This window comes from Ursus americanus, chromosome 7 (assembly GCF_024610735.1).
Source record: "Ursus americanus isolate L20-20 chromosome 7, mUrsAme1.1.p, whole genome shotgun sequence".
NCBI classification, from domain to species: Eukaryota; Metazoa; Chordata; class Mammalia; order Carnivora; family Ursidae; genus Ursus; species Ursus americanus.
In genome coordinates, this window is record NC_142133.1 from 34,983,692 (window position 1) to 35,006,919 (window position 23,228).

Consider the following 23,228-nt stretch of genomic DNA (forward strand, 5'->3'; position numbering starts at 1 on the left):
TGTTATTAAAATGCACTCCCCTGTTTCTTTTCACTTTTCACACACGTGGCTACTAGAGAACTAAAAACTACCCATGTGGTTTGCGTCCTGTTTCTACTGGACCACACTGGTCTAGAGGACTGGCCTGGAAGACACTGGTGAGGAAAGGAATGACATGACTTCCTACAGGCGCAGAGGCCTCCAACCATTTGTATTTTGTGGACACAATGAGAATTTCAGAAATTATGAGTATCTGCCCGCCCTTCCTGGTTGTCTACTGGGTCAGCTGTGACTTTGCCTTTCTGGGCCAGTCCCTGTCCTGAACTTTGCGTGCTTAGCAGAAGTCTTGCAAACCCTGTAAGTTAGGGTTTTGTTTGCAGCAAACAAGCATTGTGCTAAACCATTCGTAGACGACCCGCTTCTGGGTTGGGGTTTCATACGTGGCAGAGCAGCTCCCTTGCGGCGATCTATTGAAAGTCAGCCCTTGATACAAGAGTTTGCAAGAAAAAAAAAAGAAAAAGGAAAAGGAAAGAAATGAAGCAAACATTTAAGGAGGTCTCTCTACTGCTTCTTTTCTCCACTATCATCATAGGGAAGAAAGGACTTGCAGCAGCTAAGCCTCTGTTCTAGGTTTGTGTACATTTATGGGATTACCTTCTCTAGCTTTGAAAAATTCCTAGAAAGCAACTAGCATCCCCATCTTACCAGCATGGAAACTGACTTGACTTGAGCAATAATGATCACGAGTACCAGCCAAGAGCCATATAATTTGCAATTACTTGTAATGCATTTTTTCCGATGACCCTTCGTTGTAGGAGTTCTCATTACCATTTTGCAGATGAGGAAATTGTCTTTACATAGGGCTCCAGCACTTAGCCTCGACAACTGATAAATGCAAAAACTAGCATTTACTCATTCAACATGTATTTACTTGTCCTTCTAAGCCCTGGTGAACCAGGGGCCATGGTGCTTTCATGGCATTTACACTCGGGGATCCCCAGCATCCTGGTGGTGTACCAGGAACTCAAGTATAGTTGTCCCCCTTGTCCGGAGGGGGGTATGTTCCAACACCCCCAATAGATGTCTGAACCCACAGAGAGTACTCCCTATATATTCTATATATACTGTGCTTTTTCCTATACTTATATCCCTATGATAAAGTTTAATTCCTAAATTAGGCACAATAAGAGATTGACAACAATAATAATAAAATAAAGCAATTATAACAATATACTGTAATAAAACTTATGTGATTGTGGTCTCCCTTCAAAACACCCTATTGTACTGTACTCACCCTTCTTGTGATGAGGGAAGTGGATAAAATGCCTGCGTGATGAGATGAAGGGAAGCGAATGGTGGAGGCGTGGTGACGTAGTGTTAGGCTACTATTGACCTTCTGTTTTTTTTTAAAGATTTTATTTATTTATTTGACAGAGAACAGCCAGCGAGAGAGGGAACACAAGCAGGGGGAGTGGGAGAGGAAGAAGCAGGCTCCTAGCGGAGGAGCCTGATGTGGGCCTCGATCCCAGTATGCTGGGATCACGTCCTGAGCCGAAGGCAGACGCTTAACGGCTGCACCACCCAGGCGCCCCCAGGCTACTACTGACCTTCTGACAATACATCAGAAGGTCTGCTTTTGGAGCGGTGGTTGACCGGAGGCGGGGAACTGAGATCATGGAACACGAAACCACAGATAAGGGGGTCTACTGGGGGATGGCAGGAGAGAAGGAGAATGGGTATCTTGCCTGCATGCTCAGAAAAGCCCTGTCCTTGGTGAGGTTGACGTTGAAGGTGAGATCTGAATGACAAGAAGGAATGGGCCATGTCAAGATCAGAGGACAAACCGCTAGTGCCAAGCCTACAAGGCTAGAGAGGGTGTGGCACGTCAGAGAAAGTCAGACGCCAGTGCCAGTCTGGAGTCATGGGAGATGGGTGGGCAGGGAGGCCAGAGAGGAAGGCTGGGGCCATGACAGGCAGGGCTTGTAAACCAGGAAAGGCATGTGGAGTTTACTCTGGGTGTATTACGAAGAGTTCGCGGTGTGGAGGAGTCATAGAGGAGGGCCATGATCTCATTCATATTCTGCAAAGACCGCCCTTGATGCCGTGGGAAGAATCCATTGTAGGAAGGCTGAAAGGAAGCTAGGAGATGAGTGAGGAGGTTGTGCCAATAGTCCTGCGTGAGAGGCAGCGGTGAAGACGGAGTGGAAGTGGCCAGGAGTGGATGGATTCTGGAAGTGTTACGGAAATCTGGGCGATAAAACTGGTTGATGGGTGCCTAATCTTTCTTTTGACCTGATTGTCCATGCAGCCCCGACCCTCAATCTTCTGCAATTCTTTTCCTAACACTCTGTGCTCTGGGAAATCTAATCCCTGCTCACCCAGTGGTGGCCTTTGGATAATGCCTGAAAACAGAATGAAACTCCAGGAGAGGCCATTGTTTATCACCCCGTTGTTTTGCTATGTTAATTCATCATCCTGCTGGGTGCTTAGCCTCTTCATTGCAGTTGGCGACCTTTAGAAACACATCCATGATGAATAATGAGGCCCTGCTATATTCCAGAATCACTTCAGTGGTAATAAAAGCAAAGTGATTCTATTGTTTCTATCTCATTTTGGGGCTAGCAGGAGACTGAGTCACTTGCACACTCACTTGCCCTGCGACCATTTGGAGACCGAAGAGCAGAAGAAAGTAATGTCATAGATGCCAGTTACCAGCAAAGGTACCAGGCGTTCTGGGGCACAGCACAGGGCAGGCACTCCTGAGTAAGGGACAGAGGCGAGGACGAAGGGAAATCGTATTTAAGAACCAGGTAGTGTGTCAAAAAGTGGTTATTTGTCTGCTGCTGATAGTAAGATGGAGAAGAGCGAGATTATGGGTGGAGGGAGCAAGCCGGAGGCCAGGGTTGGTCCAAAAGGACTGCAGAGAAGAGGTGTGACTTAAGCTTTTCCTTAAAGGATGCTCAGGCTTTGGCTAAACAAGGGAAAGCAGGGAGGATATGAGATCCAGAAGGGTTGTCTGTCAGCAAAAGCTTACACGTGCACGCATCTGTATATGTAACTCCTCCGGCCAGTGAAAACATTTTCTTGGCATGTGCATCGAGCTTTCGTTAATACCCAAGGGCAGTAAATGCTCTCGGGGGTGAGGAATGAAAACTCGCCCTTCACCTACCAACACACTCCGTCTCTTCCCAGGAAAACAAGGGGGGATCGACCGAGGTAGCGGGTGTTTGGCACATCTGCATACACTCCACACCCACCTCTCAGATGAGAGGGGAGTTTTTATTCCTTCACAGCAATGAACTTCACTCCCTCTGAAACCTTCACTGGCTCCCACTGCCTGCCCACACAGGTGTGTTTTGCTGAATGCTTATTCCACAACTGCTCATAGGAACAAATAAATTTGGAAAATGTTACAAATAACAATGTTAACTGGGGGGGGGGGGTTCTCTGCAGGACTTCAAAGATGTTTTAATAAACCAGTGTTCATTATTATCATGCAGGATTTCTCAAGCTTATGAATGCCTGATCTGTTGTTGTGGGTTTTTTTTTTTTTTTTTTTTTAGTTTTTTATTTAAATTGAATTTAGTTAACTGATTTGTTTTTATAGCGTATGGTTTGGGACTAGCACCCTATAGGAGGCACTCTGGGAAATGCTGGGCTACTCAGCATTTCCTCCATCACCCTCCACAGTCAGTTAGACCCTGCCTGCTTCTCCACAAGCCGTGACAAGGCAGACTGCCCTCTGAGGCACTGTTTCAGCTGATTGCCTTACGTATCCCCATCTCTGGAGCTTCACTGATGCTGTGTGCTGGCCCATGTTATCCTGGCCCAGCTTCTCCTTTGCTTGTAACTCAACCCAAGTCTTATCTTCTCCAGAAAGCTCTGCTGGTCCTTCCAGGACTTGGAGCTGCTTCCTGCCTGTGAACCATCATCACAGTGCTTCATGTCCCACTCATCTAGCATTTCATAACTGGTTTCTACCCTATTCTGTCTCTAGTCCCTTGCACATGCTAGATATTAAAGAAGAGGAGAAGTAGGAAGGAGCTAGAAGAAGAAGAGAAGCACAAAGAAAGAGGTCAGGGGGGAGTAGAATGGGAAGAAGGAGGGAGAGGAAGAGCAGAGAAGAGCACAGAGGTGACAAAGAGAAAGAAAGTTCCATAGGATCCTAGACATGGCACTTCCAGTGAGTGCAGGTGGGTGGGACTACTTCTGGGTAAAGAAGATCCATGAAGTTCTCCTTCTATGACCCCAGGGAGTGGATCTGGCCCCGGCCCACTTTGCTGAAGGCCAGGGCCCACTTGTAGGTCATCAGCTCTAACCAGAGGTGCCATATCTGAGAATGGCATCCACGGTGGCCTCTTAACCAACCTGTGTTCTAGAATAATACTTATTATTATTATGTGTATAATTGCACGATTAAGAAAACAGTGTATGGATCCCTTTCTTTGCTGTTTCTGTAAACAACATCGTACAGTGCGCAATACTAAATATTCAACCGAATAAATAGCCTTCAAAGTAAAAATTACATCATCCTGAAGCTATGGCTTCTACCAAAGCCAGTGCCTTCCTTTTTACACCGGAGAGCCTAAAACCCTCAGAGCAGCTTGAACTGGAGCTTAACCACTGGATTTGTAGCCCAGCGCACTCTCTACCTAGACTGTGTTAAGCTCTGCTTCCCAGGGCTGGAGCGTGTGTGATCTCTCTCTTGGCCAAATGGCCACCTGCCTGAGATGGAGACATAAGAAATATTCCCACGTCTGCTTCGTGCTTCTAACCCACACGCAAATGGCCGCCCATTTAACAAATCTGCTTTCCTAAACCAGAAGTTCTCTTCTTTACCCCGTACACGTAGAAAATGCCAAACAAGATGGCATATGTTATAAATAAGGTTAAATGGACACCTTCCGAAAGAGCCCATTCTCGGTAAGCTGTCCATCTGTTTCCATTGACTTAGTTACCTTCTGCAACAGCCAGTGGCTTTGCCAGAGTTCCGCCCTGGAAGAGCTCATCCTATGGAAGCATAGCTTGGCGGGTTTGTCAGACCCTGTCTCCAACACTCTGTTAAATGCCCAGATATATTTCTTTTATGCTTGTGCACAAATTCCATTTCAGAGTGTCAAGGCAACACCTAAATCAGTCTCCCGAATGTGGTTTGTGGAAAGAGCCTGCATGCCAAGAGGCCTGGGTTCCAGTCAACATTTCCTCTGACTTTTACAAGTTGTGAGCAGATGACCATGGCCCAGGTGCCAGCAGCCATGGGATGTGGGCGGGGGCATTGAACCCCAAGCCTAGTGGGCCAGTGTGGGGCATGGGAGAGTGGTCAGCCCAGCATCTCTGGTCCCTCCACCAGCCCTCCAGAGGACCCACAATCAGGCGGGGCTCAACCAGAGCAGGTCTGAGGCCAGAGCGAGAGCGGTCTCCACACTAATTCATAGCCAATCATGGAGGAGAAAAAGAGTTGAGTGTGTGTGAGGAACTGAGTGTAAGAGCCTTGTCCCAGAGAGCATTTCTGTGCTGTGAGGAGAAGAAGGAAAAAGGGTGCTGGAGTGCCCAGGTTCAGGGAGAGCAAGCCATCCCAGCCCTGTGGATTAGATTAGTTCCTTCTTCCCAGCACCATGTAACTGGGATTCTCTCCTTCTGAGCCCTGCTACCCCGGTATGTGGAACAACATTTGTAACATGATCAAAATAAGATTTTGTTTTGTATTTCCCTCCACCCTTGTATACTCTATTCACTGAGAGATTTTTCTCCAGCCGCCCGATACAAACTTGGCAGGGCCCAGAACTGTTCAGCCCACTCTTAGGTTTCAGGCGGGTCGACAATCAAAAACACACTCTAAATTCAGTAGTTAGAAAGTCCAATCTGAGATTAATCAAGCCCTCAAACCTGACTTAGCGTTAAATCTGCCCTCCTCCTCAGGCTGGGCCAGACTCCCCAGGAAGAGGAGGGCTGTGGGTGTCTCTGTGTTTCTCCACTCTGTTCTTCTCCTCCCATCCCCCACCACAGCTTATTGGCCACTTTCTTATATCTCCTAGGCAGGAACAGGGGAGCAGAGGTAGGGGAAAAATAGCTCCACCTTGAACTGGGACCATTAAGCTGGCTTTGCACTCTCTGGGCCCAGCATGGGCTTCATGGTGACTTGTTTCTTCCATGGGGTATTCTCTAGAGCTTCCTTCTGGATCCTCTGTCCTGCAGTTTCCTTGCCATGGGCAGAAGTCTCTTTATTCCCAGTGTTTGCTTGTGCCTGCTTCCCCTACCTCTGGATCTGGCAGTCACCTCCATCTTCTTGCTGCTCAAGTGCCTCTATCCCACTCGATGGCCTTGCACAGGACCCAAGAGGACCCCACATTAGACCTCCTTCCACACGACCACCGCTGCTCTACGGGAGACACACACCACACGTGGCCAGGCCAACCCTATCACAGCAGTCTCTACCCCCTTGCCACAGGCTGGTCCCACTTCCTCAGACATGAGAGCTCTGTGTTCTCTGGGTTCAGCCTCATTCACCTCACCACGCTTGAGGGGAAAGCCATGGATGCCTGCCCTCCCCGTGCCCCTCTACCTGGTGGGAGGGCCACTGGGGACTCCCAGCACAGCAGCAGCTCTCTCCAAGAAATACCCCTACCAATCCTCCCCAGCCTGACCCCTTTTAATATCTTCCCTCTGGCTGAGGGGGTCCAAGCCTCATGGGGCCCCTTTACAGACGTTGCCTTGGAAATCTGCTTTGGGTGATTAGGTACCTTGTCAGAATCGCTTGCACCTTGGAGCCTAGTCAAAGCTTCCATTTTAACATGCATTAGACACTTATGTCAGATTTTAATTATGTACTCGTTTAAATATAAGTCCCACGGGGGCATGAACTTCATCTGGTTGATTCGCTGCTATATATATAGGCACTTAATGAATAATTGTTGAATTAATAAATTAATTTTTAAGCAAAGTTGGCCACCTCCCCCCAGACTGTTAAGTTTTATGAGCATAGGGACTGCAATTATTTTTACTCAGTATTTACCCCCAGTGTCTAGTAGAGCGTCAGCCAATAGTAGCTGATTTAAAAAATAGTCTTGAATGAACTAATGAACCTGGTGAAAGCCCATATTTCTCCAAGCAAGCTTCATGCAGGCTCCACTGGCCCAAAGCATCTCTCCCTCCTTTCCTCAAATTCTTCACGTGGCCGCATGGCTTCAAACTCTATCAATCAGAGATCCTGTCTGCCGTTCGAGTCCTCTTTAACAACACGTGGGCTGAACGGAAGCCATTGGTCATCTACACTTAAGAAGGCAATACGCTACAAGGAACTTCCAGGAACCTAGTTGTTGGGGACCTGAGAGGGTGCTGGGGGGCACAGGGGGAGAACTCCTGAGAGAGGAGAGGCCAGCCTCGAGGTGGGGACACTTGTAGAGATTTGCCAGGAAGACTGAGGACCAGGAGGGGAAAGGCAAATGGGAAATTAAGCCGATGTTTTTTGGGGGACTGCCTTTAACACTCCCTCCTCCGGTACCATTTTTAAGAACCACTAAATTTTTAGAGCTAACAAGAATCCTAGATATCATCAGAGTCTGCAGTTTTCAGACACTTTTAAACCAAAAAGAGAACTCCTTCTTTAAATGAAATCTTACCAGAAGCCCAAATATGAAAAACAGATAAGGGAGACATCTGATTCTAGATGGGCAGTGGGCAGGAAACCAAACACACACACGCAGTTTTCCCACAGTAGTCTTGCTAGCTCCCCCTCACAATTCCTCAGTGCTCACAAAACACAGTGTGTCCTAACATGGTGTGAGACCTGTGCTTGCCCTGGATCATTATCATGTCTGCAAGGCTGGGCTCCAGAGGCCAAGAAAAAAGGAGAGTACTAGACCCAACTTCTGCTTCCCTTTGTCAAGAATCAGACCTCTTCTTCCCTCCACTTTCCAAACTCCTCATCTACTCTGTAAATGTTTGCTAAATCAAAGAAAGAGCCCTTTCATGGGGCCACTAAAGACCTCCCCAGGAGTTTAATATGACCAACAAATATTTACTAAGTGCTTGCCATATCCTTGACCCTGTGTTTGGCGCTCAGAACAAACGACCATTGTCATTGCTACGTTAGTCAACACTCTGCGTGGTGTTTGTTCGACCTTTTCTGAACCATCTAAATGGCAACTAAACACCCAGCCCACACCTGTCCATCTTTCTCTATACGTGTTGTGAGGGATCGTGTGAAACGATTTGCTGCAATGCAGATAAACCCATCTGTCAGCCCCCATCCACGAATCGAGTAGGACTTGCAAAAAAAAAAAAAATGAGGTTTGGCATGATTCACTCTCTGCAAACCTTTGCTCACAGGGATGACCACCATTTCCTGTCTTTGGAACTTATAAACCATCTGTTTAATAATCTGTTCTAGCTTCCTGCCAAGGCCTGACGTCCCTCTCATCAGTCAGCAGTTCCCACCAAAAGTGCTCAGGGCCTCAGGGCCTCCCACCCCTGCCACTGGCCAATGTCCAGGTCATAGAAATGGCTCCCTTGTCCTTCTTCATGTAACAAGACTACAATGTGTGGAGAGTTCAAGGTAGTGTCATTGTTTCTGTATCAGCCACACCAATTCAGGGCTCAGGATCGCTCAGCTGAGAGCCTACGAACAGGCTTCACAATGAAGCATGCTAGCTCTGAAATCCAGCTCTAGCACGCACGTGCGGTTGTGGGTACTTGCCCTCCCTGAACCCACAAAAGGAGCTCGCGAGAAGGTTGGAGGATTAAAAGCAATATCCTCCATGAAGTGCTTAGCACAGTGGTTGGCACATATCCTTATTGTCACTAGAAGAAAATGACCTTATCGCAGGTCAGGGGTGAGACCAGGCAAGGATCGGGCCCAGAAGGATGGCCTGTGTGGGAGGGGCATGTTCATACAATGTGTGTATTTTTCTAGGCACTAGAAAGTATACGGGAAAGACCCTCTTCTCTATAAAGCTTGGAGTCTCCTAGAGAACAAATGATGAATATATGTCTGTCCCAATTTAGTTACATGGTTGTGAATTTGCTGTTGGGGTCACACAGAAGTCCCAGAAGACCAGGCCCCAGGCTGGTTCCTGGAGCTGCTTCTCAGAATGGCCCACAGATTATCTCAGGGGCAAGTTCTTCAGGCGGCTCCGAAAGCCCCGGAGAGCTCAGTACAAGGGATCCCATGTCTTTGAGCACTCCCAAGGAGACCCGAGGAACAGGGTGGTAGGCCCCTCAGAAGAATGTCAACCCAAGATGCAAAAGCTATTATGGGTCCATGCTCCCAGCCCTCCTGGGAAACTTGCGGAAGAATCACTCCCTGCCTTTGCTGGTTACAATTAAGTTGGCAGGACTCAGCTGCAGTGGATTTGAGACGTTCTGGGTCAATTTCTAAAGCTCATTTATTTTAAAAGTGGTTGAATTAAAGGCAATAGTAATAGGTGGCAGCTGAGAATTTTTAAGTTTTATTTTCAGTTTTGGGAAAAAAAAAGAAGGTTGGGTATCCATTTATATTTTCATACTAAGGATAAGTCAATAAGGGAGATTTCATTGTGTTTGTCAGTCTAAAAAATAATCAATTCAACGTGCCATAGTCCTAGATTTAAACTGCTTAGAAAGCCCAGGAGAAGCAGCCCTCCTCCTGGGGCGGCATGAAGGTGGCCTGGGTAGGCTAGGAGCAGCAGCTGCTGGGAAGGGAGCCTGGAGCTCTACTAGGAGGGGTGGTAATTCCGGCCTTGACTGTGACCAACTTTGAGCAGGAGTCGGAAATCACAACAGGAACAAAACCACAACGGCCAGGAACCCAGCACCAACAGGGAAGCCCAGCCTGGCTTTGCAGTTGGCTGCTGTGACTTACAGCAGGAATGACAGGCTAGCAGAAAAACCAGCCTCCGGCCCACCCAGACTCGCCTCCTAACTGGGGAGGGGGCTCCCAGGGCAGAAGGGACATAACTGGTTCCCAAGGCTAGAGAGCTTGGTCTGAAAGGCCCAGGTCCAATTATAACAAGCCAGGGGCCTAACAGCTGCCCTATTTTGACATCAGGAAACCCATTTTTAGTTCTGCTAATGGTTGTAATGTACAAAGTTTATGTTTTTATTTCATGGACTTAATTAATGCTTAAAAGAATTAAACCAGTAAGGCCGAAGACCACAACTTCCTCATCCACCAGGGATGGGCTACTTTTCCCAGAGCCTGCCTCTTACCGAGAAGTCCCCAGATTCTTTATCAGGGTTCCCGTAGTCCTACTACTAGATTTGACGGGTAGTCAGAGCATGTGTAAGCAAAATGGGCTGTAGGTCCCTGCTGTGATCAGAAAACTGTGTGCGTAGGCATCTCCTCCAACTACCTACCAGAAATTCTCCAAAAGGAGAAAGACTAATCTGTTTGAAGGTCTGGAGCCTCATTACCATCCCAGTGTCCACTAGCAGGAGAAAACACACACACACACACACCATGTACCACAAACCACACACCACGGGGGAAAATTAAGGTGTCAGTTAGTCTCCCTTAACTACCTGGCAGAGTCGATCTTGTTTTTTTAATTCATTCACCATTTTTTATAGTGCTAATAACTGGATCCTTTACCATGAGCCAGGCTCTGTGCTATATGCTTGACCAGTTCATGATCTTCACGTATCACAAGACTTTCCAATTATAACTGCTTTCAGAGTGTACGAGATGACAGGTTCTCTTAGTGATTCTGATTCAGTAGGTCTAGGGTCAGGTTTTGGCATCTGTGTTTTTAACAAGGAGCCCAGGCGAAGCTTAGGTTCACGTGGCTGTCCTGGGAATCTTCTCCGTTTGTCCAACTTGCCTTTTTGATGGAGGTGCCCCCAGTTTCCCAGCAGGTATGACGTCATCACCTCAGAGCAAAACCAAGCAGGCTGGTCACCGGAGGGAGGGACGATGGCCTCCCAGTGTGGCCTGAGAATCCATTCGCTTTCCTTGGGCAGTCAGTCACACAGAAGCCTCGTGTTGACCAGGCAGTCCGAAACGCCCAGATCTTCTTCACCCAGACTGTGACTGGGCTGGGAGTCCCCTCCATCACGGTATCGATTTTCTTAAGTGGGAGACCTGGCTTTTAATACTAAATAAGGAGTAGTCTTATTTAATTTAACCTCTGGTTCCAGATCGTCCAGTTCTCCTCAGCATCCTGACTCCAGGAGTCATCAGTACGTGTGGCAGAAAGTGCTCGTGGACCCTGTGTCCATCTGAGGCAGGAGTTGAACTTGGCCACAGCCGCCTCCACCAGCAGAAGCTGGTCCAAAAGCTATCCTTTCTGTGTATTTTTTGAACAGACTTTTAGCTATTGAAAACCAAAGTAGGACTCTGTGAGGAAATTTAATGGAGAGAAACTGTCCCAAACTCTACATGGTACCTTTTTGCATCTTAATAAATCTTCAGCATTAGAGCCATGATTCAAAGAAATGGGAGGCCAACTAACTTGAAGTCTGTTCTGGTTAATATTCATGTTGTTGATGGTCCCACCTATCGAAAAGGCAAAGCTATTTAACAGAAATGTCCACAAAGAGAGCCAAGACAGTCTCATGGCTGCAAAGAAACCTTGGACCTGTGCCCTAACCCTCCCCGTCGTGGCTCAGGTTTTCCAGCCATGTGAGGGAGTGCTGATGCCCGCTGCCTTCTCCTCAGGAAGAGCTCCTGAGGGATCCGTAGACAAGGCCGCACAGGACTTTGAATTTCTGGGGCAAAATTAAGCAGTTCATTGTAGTATGGTTCCCCGAAACTGGGTTTCTTCATCTACCAAGTGTTACGATTGGTGCCTGGAATAGTAAGTAATGCTTCCATGTAGGTAAACAGACACTTGGAGGGCAGTGCTTCCCATATGATGAGGGAGCAACAAGTCAATGGGTCTGAAATCTCTAGGTCTGAGACACTAGGAAAATTACAGTTTGTATATACGACAGAAAAGGCCTCCTTGAATTATATAAAATTTACAAATTATAATAATTGCTCTTAAAGCAAGTCTGTGTATATTGTTCTTTGTTTCTTTAAAACAACTTTTCAACATGCCTCAGCTTCTGTTGAATGTACTGCTTAGAATGAATTTACGTAGCAAGCGGTTGACTCCCCTCGGATGGATGGTAAAGACAGGGTCCATTCTCTTCTCTCTGAGCAGAGACTGCAGGGGGCCAATCCTAGCTAACCAGAAAACTGAAAGATGGAGCATTGGACCCTGGGAGGTCCCTACGCTCCAATGATTCCTCTCCCCTATACCAAAGTTGTTTTGAGACTCTTAAAGAGATCATTACATCAAATACAATGGGTGATTTATTTGATATGTCCTGGGAATACAGCTTATATGAACTGTCCTAACAAAACGAAGATCTATTAAATAAAACATCATTCAAGGAATAGAGAAGATGGATGGAATGCCACAGAAAGGATTTAAACAATATTTATTCATTTATACACTGAGAAGTGGAACCACCTGGGAAGGCACAGTGTGGAGCTCTTAAATGACACTACATGTTTTTAACAGCTACTTGTTGACTAAGAGCTATAAAGAGAGTCCCCAATTACACAAGACCAGAAGCCAGTGGACGCTTTCCCCCAAAATAGTCACTTCCCACTGAAACCTACTTAAGATACCTTTCCAAAAGTATCCATACAATTTCATGCACCTAAGATACAGTAAAATCTCACATGAGGAGATAGTAGAGTCTGGGGGTTTTATTAGCCCGTGTACCCAAATGAAAGATTATTTCTTTTAAATTCTCCAGATAAAGCCCCATTTTATTCCTATATCATAATTCAACTTTAATGTGAGAGTAAAAAGGGGACCTAAAAATAAAGTAGAGGCATTCAGTGGGGTCTCAGTTCTAATCCCAGGACAGCTCATCCAGGAGAGATTGTCAGTGAGTCAATTAAATTTTGCCTGGACTCAGTTTCCCATCTAGAAGGAGAAGGTGAAGGAGAAGGTGGAGAAGAATGAGGAGGGGGAGGTGGAGAAGGAGGAGGGGGAGGTGGGGGAGGGGAGGAGGGGAAGAAGAGAAGGGGAGGAGGAAGAAGGGGAAGAAAAAGAGGAGGAAGAAGGGGAAGAAGGAGAGGAGGAAGAAGATGAATATCATCCTTGGCTCCTGTTGCATCACCCAAAATTAGGGGATCCACTGAAATGTGAAAACGGTGAAATGTGGAAACAAACAAACATATAGCCCCCAAATATTAATAGTCATGCTGTTGGAATAGTGAGCCTGGGGTTTTCTTTTGTCTTTTTTTCCATAAAAATTTTAGTGCCCTTAATTGCTTTTATTTAGTGCGAAAAGTGATAACTTAAGAAAAGAGAGAGAAAGAAGCAGATGTGCGCATTAAAGGATGATCGTAGAGCTGGATCTATGAGGTCTGAGCTAGACTCCCCGGTGGGTAGAAAAATGTTCCAGTTGATTACATCAGACTGAGGAGGTGTGAATGGTTGGTCACACCAGGACACCGTGGGTCTCTGCTGTGGTCACCTCTGCTTCCAGTACATGCAGCATCCAGCATCACCTTCACTTTCACGGCCCAGGTCTCCTGGGACACTCATTTGCGATGTCACCATCATTAAAACTCACCCTCTGGACTTCTTGTCACTCTGTGTGTCTAGTGGTCCCCCAAGGTTTTTGGACTCAGAGCTTTGGCATGAAATTCAATCTTCATTTAGTTCATTGTTTTTTTCTTTACCCAGTGACAGAGGATGATGAGGTCATGTTTTCTGGCATGCTGGCCCAAGATCTGAACCCTTAAAAGTGAAAAATATTGAGAGCTTAAAAAGCTAGTGTCCAGTATTCTTTCAATGGTCTTGAGTGGACAGTGATGTTTTCCGATGTTAATTCCAGAGTGACAGAACCGTCATTGTCCCCATCTGTCCCACTGCAAAATTATAGTCATTCTCTGTAACAGTAGCAATGAACTCTAGTAATGAACAAACGACTCTAGTAATGAACAAACTGTCCTTTCCCCCGAAGCCTATCTAGTGAGCTACTCTAATATCGGTCAGAACAACAGCTACTCTAGTATCGGTCGGGACAACAGCTACTCTAGTATCGGCCGGGACAACAGCTACTCTAGTATCGGCCGGGACAACAGCAGGCTGGAAGGGAGGAGGGAATGACCTGAAATCACTTTGATGGTGAGGAAGAGGACGACAAGGGAAAAGATGCCTATGTAGGCCAGTAAACGCCCTACTTCAAAGTTTCAGAAAATGGACTTGCATTCCATGCTTCTAGAAAGTGCCTACAGGGCCCCACCATTAACTTAGGCACTCTCTTCATGAGAACATAAGGACCGTCAGATGTCCCGGCACAATACTGCACAGCTATCGTCAGACGCAATGCCTCTCTTGGATCATATCCTACTCTTCCTTCCCAAAACATGTAGATCTGACAGCTTCGAAAGTGTCATTTTCCTCTGAAAAATGACACAAGGGGCAAAGGAGTTCAACGCTTATCCCTTTTGTGAAAGTATTCCTAAAATATTAACAACTCTGGGACCAGTCCACATTATACCATTGACTGACCTATGAACAGAAATCTCCCTGGAGATTAAACCAGTCTCTCTCCGGTCTTTGAACAAATTTGGGAAGGTGAGCTCTAGATCAAAAAGATGCAGGAAGAGCTCTTCGGTGCCCCTTCCTTCCGTTGTCTGTGATGCCCGCAGCTGAGCTAGACGAGGAGCATGCCCTTCTGTGCTCCCCTGTCGCACGTGCTCCCACCTCCTCTTCAAGTGCTCTGCCCTACACGTTCACCCTTTGCCTCCCCCCATTCCCATCCACTGTGCCGCCTTCTCAACCACCCCCAGACTTAACGACCTGGAGTGCCCTTTCCTTGGCCTCAAAAGGATGGATCATTGTGCTGGGTGCCAGCACTGAAGGGGTATCTCCCCCCCCCACCCAGGTAACATATTGGCATTTTAAGAGGGATCTCGTGAGATGCCCACAGAGGACCCCTAATGTTGAGAACGGCAGACCCGGTGGTAGACTGGACATGTCTGGGGTGGAGGGTAGGAAGAGGATGTCTCAAGGCAGACAGGTTTTGGAGTTCTATTCAGCCCACTTCCAGGGGTATCCAAGTCATAGAAGGGCAAACCAAAAGGGAGAGGCTGGGAGAAAGAGATGAGCTGAGAAAAAACAATGAGTTGAGAGAAACTAACAACGCAGGCCTCAGCTCCCTCTCCAACTTTGCAATGTGGTTTGTAACGCCATCAGACAGCTTATTTATCAAACATCTACCAACTATCTGATGCTATCCCAGAAGCTTCTTTTAGATCAAATAATGTGACAAAGTCCCGGCCCTCAAAGAAAGAATGCTGGAAAACATGGAAGGACCAGGTAGAAATCATGATGGCCAAAAAGAGGACAAGAAGTATTGCAATTGCTGTTGGGCTTTGTGCTTATTCCTTATTTTACCCCTTCAGAGAGAAGCAGAAAAGCAGAGAAGCCATGGAGAATTGTGGTGTGTCTCCACACGGCCTCACCACTGCATTCCTCTGCCTCAGTCCCAGCCACATCTCTCAGCCTCAAGAATCCTCTTCCTCAGTGAACTGGGAGGGGGTGGTAAGCATGGCAGCAGAAGGGGGAGTAGGCCAAACTACTAGCACCCCCCCCACACACATTGCAGGGTCTTTGGAGACAGAACAAAGATGGCTCTTACTCAGCATGAGGTCACCTTTCTTTCCTCTGAAGTGTCTGGATTCACAGGGTTTATTTGGGTTCTCTGCCTGAATTCACTCCGGAGCTGATCTCTGTGAGCATGCCAGGGACCCACCTGGGAAACACCCCTCCAGGTAGCCACACACACACACACACACACACACACACACACACACACACAATCTGTAACCTAGAGGCTGGTGAAATACCAAGGGTCACAGTGCAGAGGCAGAAGCATTGAGGGGAAACCATGCAAGCCTCAGAGTCAGACCAACCTAGGTCGAATCCTGTCTCCGCCATTCACTATCCGTGTGGCCCTGGGCTTAGCCTTCAAGAGCCTCCATTTCTTTGTCTTTGAAATGGGGATAGTAACACCTACAAGGTTGTGGCGAGGTTTTAGGCAGGGCTTGGATAAATCGTGGCTATTATAGTTACAACAACCCCCACCCTGTGCCCATTCGATGGGCTTTTAAGTTTGTTCACAGGATACAAATAGGATCATAACATTCACGGGGCTTAACGCAGCACTTGACAAGTGTTGCCCCATGTTCCTGGGAAGCAGGGTCTGCTTCTTCATTCCTTTATTTTACCAATCCAGACCAGAACCCCTTGGAAAACTTGCCTTTCTCACACTCCTTAGGGGTGAAGACCTCAGTGTTGTGATAGAGGCCACATCTTGGAGACCCTCATGTCCATACTCCTACTGAGTCAGGAGGCGAAGGCTCTGTTTCCTGCCGTCCACACAACCTCCCAGTCCTAAACTCTCAATCCTGCCAAATCAGGTGAGCAGGAAGATGGCTTCTACCCACGTGGCAACTTACATTCCCAGACCGCCCTTGCCACACCAGCAGATGGATTTATTTCTACAGCATAGCCTTCCTGAGTTAGATTTAAATGAAAGTAAGAGAAGAGGGGGCACAAGGCACAATAACCAAAAGCCTGGCTTGTCCATCTTTCCAAGGCAGCCTTACTCCTGTCAGGTAAACGTAAGCACCTTCTCCAGCCCATCCCCGCCCCTGTCGAGCCGGGCCTGGGAACGGCCAGTTGACTGGGGAAGACACGGAGTAGGTCATGAAGCCAGGGGAGACAAAGCTCGAGCTGGCTTCAAGGGTCTCATCAATGTGCAGGAATGGTAGAGCCCAGGGGCCAAAACAGTGTTCAAGAAGTGAGAAAAGCCAGAAGTACCAATGTAACCCGTGGGAGGAGACTGAGAAGAATTCTACAGCCAGGCCCACACAGACAACTGGGGTGACTTTTTGCTATCCTGGTAAGGGCTTTGCAACCAGAAGGGAGCATTCAAATAGACTGAAGCGAAGCGGCGGGAGCCACTCACAGTCTCTCCAAGTGGAGGTCTCTGCCGAGTCCACTTGTACTGAACAAATAAGATTAACTGGTCATTAACATCTTTTATTTACATTTAAAGTGCTGAGATCCCCACAAGCTTTGCTATATTTGATAGCCTGCCTCTTTCTAAAGGATTCAAGGTTTATGTTTTTCCTCTTAAACATTCTCCTACCCTCTCACTAAATATCAGTCTAACAAACCATTTTTTTCAGACCCTACAGAACATAGGCTCAGCCCAGCCTGGGGAGAATTATTGCAAATATTTCCTTAGCACAGCCTGAATTTGTGACGTGTTTCCAAAATGGAAAGGAGGCATTTTGATACTGGGTCATGGTCTCATTTCAGGTCCAACTCTACATGGTCTCATAATTAGGAAGAATATTGGGTCCCAGTGGAGGCCTGAAACCAATTTTGAGGTTGGATAACTTAAAATTAATGCTTTTTACTTCTAAATGAAACCCAGATTTTCAGTGCTATAAATTTTCCATTTCTGTGTCTGGCCGATCGCAAACATCAGCCTTGATATTTCAGGGTTTTGACTACTGTCTTCCTTTGGTTTTGATTTGAGAGGCACTCTGGCAGGACCATACCAGCCCCTACCTGAAGAGCAGATGAGCCCAGGAAAATTGGGAAGGCTCCTCCGAGCCAGCTGGGTAGAGGTCAGCCTATGTCAATTTGGAGCAGGTATCCAACTACATGGTAAAAATTTAAGAGGCATGCCAAAGCCCAGCCTGCTCCCAGAAGATCACCAGGACAGTCCCCCAAATGCCCAGTATTGGGGCTACTCCTTTAGAATTACACACTGTTTTCAGGAGGTTCCTTTTCGGAGTACTCTAATTTAGGTTAGAGGTTCAGCTGATCTAGAAAAGTCTAAAAATAATATAGGTTTAAACAGGATAGAACTGTTTTTCCCACACGTGTAACCCTGTGGGGAGAAGCTGTCCTGGGTCAGGATGGTGGCTTCATGCTATCGGGCACCTAGGCTTCTTCTCATGTTTCTTCATCCCTACAGTGTGGCTCTCATCTGCAGAGTCCAAAAAAGGAAAAGGGGAGGGTATGCCCCTTCCTCTTAAGGCACAGCCTGGAATTTGTACACATGGCTTTTGCTCACATCCAACCGGTCAGAATATAGGTCACATAGCCACACCTCAATGCAAAGGAGGCCACCCATCTGCACATTCACGCACCACCCTAGGTCAGGCCTTTCAGCAGTACTCACCACCTCTTGAACTGATTTATGCAAGGGAGGTTGGGAAATGTAGTCAATGCTAGATGGTCATGTACCCAGTGAAACCAGGGGTTCTCCTACTGAAGGAAGAATGTGAAAATGGATCTGGAAGATAACTAGCCACCTCTGTTACAGTGTATATTTGTGTCCATGGAAAGAAAGTCCCTATTAAGGAATAAACCTTCTAGTGGATCCAGCTCATGGATCAGATTAGAGATAAGTCACACAGAAAGCACCAAGAAGGACTGAAAGGAGAGGCACACAGGACAAGTGAGTTTTGACTGGAAAGAAGACTAGGGAAATGGGGCCCTTCTCCAGAAAGCGCAGCTGAAGAGCACTGAAATTCCAAGGAAGGAACTAGTAGAGACGTGGAAAGCTAAAAGAGAATGTGGGCGGCGGGGATGTACTGGGACCCAAAGCAAATTCTCAAATGTACGATATTACCGGTGACCAGCTCTACAAAATAGCGACACCTCTTAACGTATTTTGCCCTAGATTCATTCCAGTCTAAAAGCACATGTTGCTCAAAAGAAAGAGTTGAGAGGGGTGCCTGGGTGGCTCAGTCAGGTCATGATCCCAGGGTCCTGGGATTGAATCCCACATCGGGCTCCCCGCTCAGCGGGGTTTCTCCCTCTCCCTCCGTTTTCCCCACCCCCTCTAGTGCTCTCTCTCTCACACTATCTCTATATCTCTCTCTCAAATAAATAAATAAATCTAAAAGAAAGGAAGAAAGAGAGGGAAGGAGGGAGGAGGGAGTGAGGAAGCAAGGACGGAAGGAAGGAAAGAGGAAAGAAAGAGAAAGAAAAAGTCAAGAGTCAAACAGACCTGGATTCAAATCTCTTTTTTTTTTTTTTTTTAAAGATTTTATTTATTTATTTGACAGAGATAGAGACAGCCAGCGAGAGAGGGAACACAAGCAGGGGGAGTGGGAGAGGAAGAAGCAGGCTCCTAGCGGAGGAGCCTGATGTGGGGCTCGATCCCAGAACGCCGGGATCACACCCTGAGCCAAAGGCAGACGCTTAACCGCTGTGCCACCCAGGCGCCCCTGGATTCAAATCTCTACTCCATCAAATTCCTTTCTGTTCCAAGCCCGTACATTTTTGAATCAGGGTAATAATACTAACCACTCGTGCTATTAAAAGTGCAAAATGAGATGATGTCTATAAAAGAACTAGTACCCAGCCTGGCACAGTAGAAGCACTCAGCGAAAGGTAGGGGTGACTAGCACGAAACTTTGCTTCGTCACAAGCACCAGTCCCTCAGATCGGGAGCTTAGCCATTCAGACAGGGCCGCGGATAGGAAAATGGTACATGTGTGAGGTGCTGAGAACCTAGGGAACACATACCCATTTTGGATGCCATTCGCCGACACAATATTGTCATCTTAAAAGTAAAATTGTTCTGTTTTTAAATCAATATTCCCTCCAGTCTGGGGAAAGCACTTTGGCAGCTACAGGCAGAGGAAAAGAGCTCACTCTAAATGTGGGATTCCTCACACTGTACAAAAGAAGAAAACAAACCTTCATGCATGGGCTTCCATAAACGGAGCAGGATGAGGTTGGAGCTGTGCAACAGAGGAATAAGTAATTTCATAATTTCACATTTTGACAGCCAAGCTAAATAATGCTGTTGGCCAAAGCGAGCTCTGTCAGCTTATCTTCCGGCACCAATTTTTTAAGGCAAATACCTCAACATAAATAAAATAATGATTATATTAATGACCTTTCTAAACAGTGAGAACCATTTAACTGGGGGCATGGACAGGGCCGTGAAAATGTTCTCAAGATTGTTAACTGGGAGAGAAGCTTCTGCGTAAAATTAGTTCATCCTGGGTCAGACTCCCACTCACTCAGCAGGACCATGCCACAGTGTTTTTTTCCTAAATCTTAGAAAAGGACATTAAAGCAACATTACTGCTGAGACTCACCAAAAGGCCAATTAAAACCAGGTTCTTTGGAGAAGTCCCTGCCGCACGGCTTAGCAGGACCCACGGTGCACACCGTGGACTCGGTGCCACCAAGGAAGAGGGAATGGTCCGTACCTACGGCTGGGTTTTTAAAAAGCAAAGTTAAGAAACAATAGAGTGTGTTACACTTGGTCAGACCTTTCAGACCTACTTCCTCTTGGGGCGACAAATATTTTCAACGAATTCCACCTCTGAAGTGTGCTCTCCATGGTATCTCCACATACGTCTTCATCTTGCTTTCCTGAAACACGGTCTGAATTTTTAGAGCCAGTCCCCACTAACGGCACTCTGGACCCTTGATCACCCTTCCTGGATCTCCTTTCTCCAATTCTATTTTGCCTTTTTTTTTTTTTTAATTTGTCAGAACTAGACAGATGCAGACGACCATGCCATGGTTTTGTATATAATAATGAGACTCAAAAGAGGGTATTTAAGCATCAGAATGTGAAGGTTCCTTTGTAAAACAATTCCTTATGGAACCGTGTGGATTTGTCTTTGTCGGCTGCAGTGGCTTGTCGAACTTTAAGGGACTGTCACATCAGAACAGCAATTTGAACACATGTGTTTCACTTGACTGCAGAATCGGGCAGACTTTCTGGCTGGAGGCTACCCACCGGCAGCCTGGGACGAGGTGATATGATAGGGTGTCTCAGGCCCAGCTCACACAAGGAGGCTTGCAAGTGTGTAAATAGGCAACGTCTTCTCATTATGGCAACGTCCTTCCCAGTCCTCTCCCAGTCCGGCCTTTGCTCATCATCATAACAGCCTACATTTCATAATTAATAGTGCAGGGTGATATCAAGAAACTGAGAGGAAAATGTGTGATGGTTGCCTTTGGGGTCATATCTCTGTCTCATCCAGGGATCTCATCTTTCTCCAGGGGGCCCTCGGATTCTAGTGATGTGAAGTTCTAGCCAAGCGGGCAGTAAGCACAGATTTGGATCTTTACCAGCAACTTTGGGAAGGGTGCCAAGTTAAGAGTCAAAAAAACAGGGGAAACCTACAACAACCACCATTTTCAGCTCCACAAACCAGGAATGACCCTTCTGGACAAAGAGATGAGTTGTTGCTCGCTTCAGTATTGCTCTGTAACAAACCACTCCAAAACACAGTGGCTTCGAACAACAATTTGCTGTTTTCTCTTACAGTTCTGTGGGTTGACCAGGATCAGCTGTATAATTCTCACTTGGCATCTCTGATGAAGTTGCCGTCAGAGAGTGGCTAGGGCTGGAGTCATCAGAAGGTTGATTGGGCTAGACACTCAAGAAGGTTGCTTCCCTCACTTGTCTGTCCACCACGGTCCTCCACCTGGAGTAGGGGAGAGTAGGGCAGAGGACCATGGAGTAGCCTGGACTTCTTACCTGAAGGCTCAGGGCACCCAAACCAGGAAGCAGAAAATTCCAGGCGTTTTAATGTCAGGCTCAAAGCTAGCACGACATCACTTCCACCAGATTCCATTATTCAAAACTGTTACAAGCCAGCCCAGCGTCCGAGGGAGCGGAAAAATAGACTCCTCCTCCCCGGGGGCGTGGCCCCCGCACACTGGAGAGAAAGAATTAATGGCAGACATTTTTCCAGACAAGCTACCACCAAACAGGAAGAGAGAATTTTTTAGAACAAATGAAATTCTCTCTGCCTCGACTGCTCTGAGGGAGACCCACTCCCTGCTGCTCGTGAGTGGCCCAGTGACTAAGCAGCAAAGTAAAATTTGAGCAAATATAATTGTTTAAAATATCGAGGGGGAATAGTTAATAAACCCACACCACCCTTAGACGTAAGCAGAGCAAGCAGATCAAACAAACAAGCAAGCAATATAGGGGCTTTAATCTAATAAAAAATGTCTAGTAACTATTTATCAAACAGTGCTGCCATCAAATTGAGAATTCACATTATTTTTAAAACTTGTAAAAATTGACTATAACTTAGGCAACACAGAAAACCTGAAAAAGAAAGAAGGTATAATTTTTTACAGGCCACGAAACAAAGAAAGAAAGGAGAGGAAAGGAGAGGAGAGGGGAGGGGAGGGAAGGGAAGGGGAGGGGAAGGGAGAAAGAAAAAGGCTGGAACTTAATAAGGGATTAAACATTTTTTAAAAAGCACCTAGAAGTTTTAAAACACTCATAAATTACTGTTGAGTCTAAGAGGAAATCAAAACTACAATTATGGGATTTTAGAAAATAATGACAATTGGAACACCACAATAAAAACTTACAGGATTTGGAAAAATCATAGCCTTAAATTTTTTTCATTATTAAACAAGAAAAATGAAAATAAATGAGCTAGGTATTCAGTTAAACCTTAGAAAAGAATATGAAACAAATCTGCAGAAAGCAGAAACAAGGAATCTACGAATAAAAGAACAAATTAATGAAAATAAAGCAAAATCAGTAGAACTGAGAAATAAGTCTTAAGATTTTTTTTTTGGAAATTGTAATATCATTGGAAAATCTTTCAAAGTCAAAAAAAAGTCAGAACATGCAAATATGTATGTATATTAATGATTACAAAAGAGATATCACCACAAATAGAATTAACTGTGAGAATTTCCTTTGTGCAAAGCACAAACCTACACAAATGCTTAAAAAATCTTGATAAAATGAATGGTTTTCTAAGAAAGAATAAATTATGGAAATGAACTCACATAGGGTACAAAACCTAAATAGGTCAATACCTGTGGCAAAAACTTTTAAAGTCGTCAAAGAACTGCATTCCAGAATAGCAGTATGTCTGGAAAGATTTAGAGAGAATTTTCTCAAGCTTTTAATGAACAAATAACTCTTATGCTATTTCAAAAATATAGAATATATTAAGCTTAAAAATGAAAATCTTCCCTATTCCTTTTGTTAACATAATCTTGAAGACAAAAATAGCATACAACAAAAGAAAAGTGGCCAATCTCACATACAAAGTCGGATACAAAAATCGAAGATTAACCATTGATTCTAGAATTTTTTAGAAGCTTATTGAAGACGTATTAGGGAAAATTAAAAGTTAGATGGACTCTTAATGCCCAATAAAGACTTTAATAGCTGCATTTGGTGCTTCTTCCATGTGATAGAAAGTTATGTAATCATTGCAAATCATA

At 45.9% G+C, this 23,228-nt stretch overlaps 1 protein-coding gene and 1 long non-coding RNA gene across 2 annotated transcripts in view; one reads left to right on the plus strand and one right to left on the minus strand.

Annotated features, from left to right (window-relative positions):
• The window catches only part of ANTXR1 (ANTXR cell adhesion molecule 1), a 213,269-nt gene that overhangs the window by 177,500 nt on the left and 12,541 nt on the right, over positions 1-23,228 (plus strand). The window lies entirely within an intron of this gene.
• The window catches only part of LOC123786017 (uncharacterized), a 65,090-nt gene continuing 54,209 nt past the window's right edge, over positions 12,348-23,228 (minus strand). Inside the window, exon 3 of the long non-coding RNA XR_006777856.2 lies at positions 12,348-21,451. This is a non-coding gene — a long non-coding RNA (uncharacterized LOC123786017). The remainder of the gene's footprint in view (positions 21,452-23,228) is intronic.